This window comes from Etheostoma spectabile, chromosome 8, assembly GCF_008692095.1.
Source record: "Etheostoma spectabile isolate EspeVRDwgs_2016 chromosome 8, UIUC_Espe_1.0, whole genome shotgun sequence".
Lineage (NCBI taxonomy): Eukaryota > Metazoa > Chordata > Actinopteri > Perciformes > Percidae > Etheostoma > Etheostoma spectabile.
Window position 1 is genome coordinate 26,843,527 of NC_045740.1, and position 5,879 is coordinate 26,849,405.

Below are 5,879 nucleotides of genomic sequence, written 5' to 3' on the forward strand. Positions count from 1 at the left end.
CCAGCTGCTAGAAACTTGTTGATAAGAAAGAAAGAATTTTAAAATTAAATCTCAGAATACATTAAGTAACATTACCATGTGATAGTGTTGTGACCTTCCTCCAATGTAATAGCACATAAACATCCAGTCCATTATTATTTACCAACTGAAAGACTGTAATGATGACTGATGTATAGTGTTTCTGTTTATTGTTCACCGTTTTTAGTTTTGAACATGTGACTTAATGACAGATTATATTTGGAAGGTTCTTTCCACCATCTTGTTTCTCATGAAGTTTGATGTTTTACACACTACTGAGGGCCAAAACTTAACTGAATTAAACATGGGCTCTGACAAGTTTTTAATATCCTGCAATAGAAAAAAAGGTTTTTAAAATGAATAACAATGAAAATAAAACTGGATCAAAACTTATTTTTCTCTGTTGGCATCTCATGAAATGGACCTAAACAAGTACGTCATATCTTAATATAATAATTTTGTTAGTAGCAATGAGTAGTAAGTTATGGATATTCATTTTATGAGAAAGACAATTTACAAAATTCTTCTGGCTGCAAATCCCACACAGTATTTACAGATAAGATCTTTGCTGCTCCTAAGGATATAATGCACATATATATTTTTATATATATATACTAATACTGTGCAAAAGTCTTAGGCAGGTGCAAAAGTCAGGTGTGAAGAAATGCTGTAAACTAAGAATGCTTTCAAAAATATAAATAATGATTGTTTATTTTTATCAAGTGAGCGAACAAAGTGAGCTAACAAAAGAAAAATCTAAATCACATCAATATTTGGTGTTCCTAGGCGCCAAGATAGCTCAGTTGGTAGAGCGGGCGCCCACATATAGAGATTTACTCCTCGATGCAGTGGGCTTCGACTCCGACCTGCGGCCCTTTGCTGCATGTCATTCCCCACTCTCCTCCCTTTCATGTCTTCTGCTGTCCTATCAAAATAAAGACTGCAAATGCCCAAAACAATAACCTTTAAAAATCCTACCCTTTGTACCCTTCCTACCCTTTGCCTTCAAACCAGCATCAATTCTTACAGGTACACTGGCAAAAAGTCGAGCAACGTTGAGGATTGTAGGTGCAGTGGTCTTAGTGCAACAGATGAAAAACACATTATTTCCCTTCGAAATCGGAAGATGTCCAGCAGTGACATAAGCTCAGAACTGGCAGAAATCGGTGGGACCCAGGTACACCCATCTACTATCTGGAGAAGTCTGGCCAGAAGTTGTCTTCATGGAGAAGTTGAAGCCAAAAAGCCATACCTCCGACATGGAAACAAAGCCAAGCGACTCAACTATGCACGAAAACAATTCTGCCTACAAAAAGACCCTGTGGTCTTTTTCCCCAGGAAGGCACTCCAGCTGCTAGAAACTTGTTGATAAGAAAGAAAGAATTTTAAAATTAAATCTCAGAATACTTTAAGGAACATTACCATGTGATAGTGTGGTGACCTTCCTCCAATGTAATAGCACATACATACACATACACATCCAGTCATCCACATTATTTCCCTTCGAAATCGGAAGATGTCCAGCAGTGACATAAGCTCAGAACTGGCAGAAATCGGTGGGACCCAGGTACACCCATCTACTCTCTGGAGAAGTCTGGCCAGAAGTTGTCTTCATGGAGAAGTTGAAGCCAAAAAAGCCATACCTCCGACATGGAAACAATGCCAAGCGACTCAACTATGCACGAAAACATAGTCGGAGGTATGACTTTTTGGCTGCAACTCAACCTCAACATTGCTCGACTTTTTCCAAGTTTACCTATAAGAATTGATGCTGGTTTGAAGGTAAAGGGAAGTAACACCAAATATTGATGTGATTTTAATTTTTCTTTTGTTCGCTCACTTTGCATTCTGCATTTTGATAAAAAATAAACAATCATTATTAATATTTTGAAAGCATTCTTAGTCTACAGCAATTTCTCACACCTGCCTAAGACTTTTGCACAGTACTGTATATATATATATATATATATACATATATATATAGTATATATATGATTACTTCTTGGGCATCATAGTTCTTCATTTACAGGACAGCTGAAGACATGAAAGGAAAGAGACAGGGGGAATGACATGCAGCAAAGGGCAACAGGCTGGAGTCAAACCCGTTGGCCTGTTGATCCATTTCACAGGACGCTCATTTTGATAGTTGCTTTTATAGCAGGCATCTTTATTGTTCCTTTATGGATCAATCAATCATAGATAATTTTATCTCTACAATGCATAACGTTGCTGTCAGGCCGAAATCTTGTATATCCATATTTTGTCATTTTAATTTTATTTTCATTCATCAACGCTGTTGGTCACCCTCTACCTATGTCTTGTTTTGTTTTTTTGTTTTTTTTCAATTACCCAAACAGTGAAAAGGCAATTTCATCTGACGTCATGTGAGCTAAATAGCTCAATGAAATGTTTTCAAATTAGCCATTTTTCATTTCCTGATAAACAACAGTTTTGGACACACAAAGTTTTCACTCAACAGCAATGAGAGGTAACATGATCCTCTTTGAGTGAATTATGTCGGCTACAGTATACGAAAATGGACCTATGCATATTACTGTGTTTTATTCACAATGTTCTATTTAATGTTTTGTAAAAGAAAATGTTATTAAATGATAACTACTACCTTTTAATGATTCTTTAAATGGTTCAAATATGCATTATACACTTTCCAACACATAAACTGTATGTTAACAAAATAACCAAATTCCATTAAAGCTATTGACTATATCATAGTATTTTGTATTGAAATGCCAATTATCTGTTGACTTTACTGTAAAACATGAAAAATCCACATTTTACTGACAGCCTCACTTGATTCACATAAACAAGAGTTATAGGTCTAACGTTTAGTTTCACTCCACTTGATTCACATGAAAGCTTTTTTTTCACAATTTTCCACATTTCTCAACTCAAGAGATAGGACTAACATCTCTCTTACCCTCAACAGAAACCAACCCCGCTGGAAATGTGACGGATAGATTTTTATTTATTTATATTCCCCAAAGCAGAGCTCCTGCCGGTCAGATTATATGAGCATCGGATCTCTGACTGGGTTGGATCTGACTGGATTAGCCATTTCCTGCCCCGACACAATAGAGTCCACCAGGAAACCAGATCAAACCACACACAAGCATATACATTTGTAGAGTGTGCATATCAGATGTGCGTGTGTGTGCGTGCAGTGAGCAAAGAGCCAGGCTAAAGGGCCGAAAGCCAGCAAAGAACAAAAAGAGAGAAGCAGCAGGAAGCTGACTAGTCACTTTATCCCTCTTCCCTCTATCCCTCTTTCTCTCTCTCTCTCTCTCTCTGCTGCTTGGGCAGACGGCGGGATCAAGGGGAGAAAGTTGAAGTTAAAATCAAAGGTTGAACTAGGGATTATTCCTGAGTGGAGAAGGGTGGGGGGTAGAAGGCGGTTCAGGTTTAAAGAGAGCCATATAGGCACTGAGGGGATGATTTTCAATGATTAGATTAGATTGTCTGTCAATGTGTCTATGTTATACCAATATAATCAAACCATATCAATAAGCAGTAATATAATCGGACCAAAGCAGGAACCACTGATCAGTGATCAGTGATACAATAAAAGGAGTAAAAGGAACACAGACACAATTTACACTCTGCACAGCCAAACTAGTCTTCTACCCTCCGGCCAGAGATACAGGTCACTCACATTCAGGACCAAGAGATGATCTTTTATCGATGATGTTTCGTTTACTGAATTGTTCCGGTACCGCCTACGTCATTTTGGGGTGGATGTCCGTCACTTTCCGCTTTCTTTGTGTTGGCATTCTACACTTCGGTGGATTAATAAGGACTAAGGTTAACTGCTCCTCAGATCCCTGCAGGTTAAAGCTAGCTAGACTATCTGTCCAATCTGAGTTTTCTAAAACAACTTTCGAACGTACAATTGTTCCACCAAAACAGTTCTTCCCAAGACTATTTTGCAGAGGCCCAGTGCTCCGTCCGGTACTTAGCACCAAGGCAATTGTGATTGGTTTAACGAAATGCCAACACACCAGAGCACGTTTTTCTCCTATCCCGGAATGCTTTATGGACTAGCCAGACCCTTTACGGGCGGCTGTGGCTCAGTGGTAGAGCAGTTGCCTGCCAATTGGAAGATTGGTGGTTCAATCCCCCTCCTCTGCAGTCATTGTCGAAGTGTCCTTGGGCAAGACACTGAACCCCGAGTTGCCCCCGGTGCTGCACATCTATGTGTGAATGTTTATCTGATGAGCAGGTGGCATCTTGTACGGCAGCCCCGGCCACAGTGTGTGAATGGTGAATGTTTCCTGTAGATGTAAAAGTGCTTTGAGCAGTTGTTAAGACTGGAAAAGCGCTATATAAATACAGCACATTTACATTTATCTGCAAAGCAGTGGAGAGAGGTCTGGCAACATCTATCAGACTTAAGAATAGGTGATTTATTTATTTGTTTATGTATTTATCCATGTTTTTATTATCTATTCTTCATGTATTGTGCTTTGCCAGTTTTACCTACTGACCACTGTTGGACTGGTAATGTATGTCATGTATGTGGTATATGGTCTTGTGTTACTGGGCATGTGAACTGTACACGCACTGATGTTCTGCACAAATGTAGTTCATAACGGATAAATGAAGGTCATTGAGTTGAATTAAATGGAATTAAAACCCTTTTGATCCTCCTGGGTGATTGTAATTCCTGTTTTTGGCAAGTATGTGTTGAAAAACTTCAAACCTATTGTCAAGAATAAAAACATAAAACAAAAATTGTATTTTCATTTATTTGGGTCAAGGAAGAGATATGTCTTGTCTAATGGGTTTAAAATCCAATGCACGTACAGTGGAGGATCTTTTTTGTTGCAGTGAATCTTTGAGCATTAAATCTTCCAAAAAGTGGAGTCTGACCTTGTAATATTTTTTCCAAAGACATTGGCTTGTGAACAATTTTTGTATTCAAAAACAATAACAAAACATGATATGCAAGCCTGGAGTTGGGTGGTGTGGTATCAGTTAAGGGTGCTGCAAACCCTATTGTAATCGTTCACATTATTATTATTTTTATGGTGGTGCAATTTTCAGGAATGGTCCAGTTCGCTGCAGGGACCTTGGTAGTCTACACCAACCACTTCCGGGATTGCTCCATTGCCGCCGGAAAATCCGCCGGATTATACTCATTTACGCAGGATATCCGTTGCCTTGGGCTTAAACTCCAGTGGATTTATGAGGACTATGGTTAACTTCAGATCTCTGCAGGGTAAATCCAGTCAGCTAGCTAGACTATCAGTCCAATCTGAGTTGCACGACTAAAACGATTTTAAATGTACACGTTTCTCTCACCAACTACACTGTGTGTAATTTGTGAAAAGCAAATCCCCACCAATAGGTCCCAAAGCGTCCCAGTTAAAAGCGGCAAACATATTCTTCGTAATTGTTTACAATTATTTCCAGAAAGAACCAAGCAGGCCTGCCTTGTTTTAGATAAAAAAATTCTTCAAAACTTGCCAATGGAGTTTAAAGTCAACACAAAGAAAGCGGAAAGTGAGGGATATCCGGCAAAACTTCCATTGGCACCGGAACTATCAGGTAAACGAACCGTCGTCGATCCAGACTAGGCTGACACACTTTTCGTCCTGGTTTAGAGTCAATTCATTTGATTCATAAACTTTTTATCATTTATGTGTCATTTTTATTTCTAGATATGTTATTGTTTTTCCTTTCATCGCATGCTTGTTGGATAGCTTGTGATGGGTAATACTTTATGTATAAGTGAGTTTTAATAATTTCATTAGCTTTGCGAGGCAAATATTGGTTGTTTTAAATTAGGGCTGTCCATCAATTAAAATATTTAATTGCGATCAATCGTATGATTGCCCACGGTT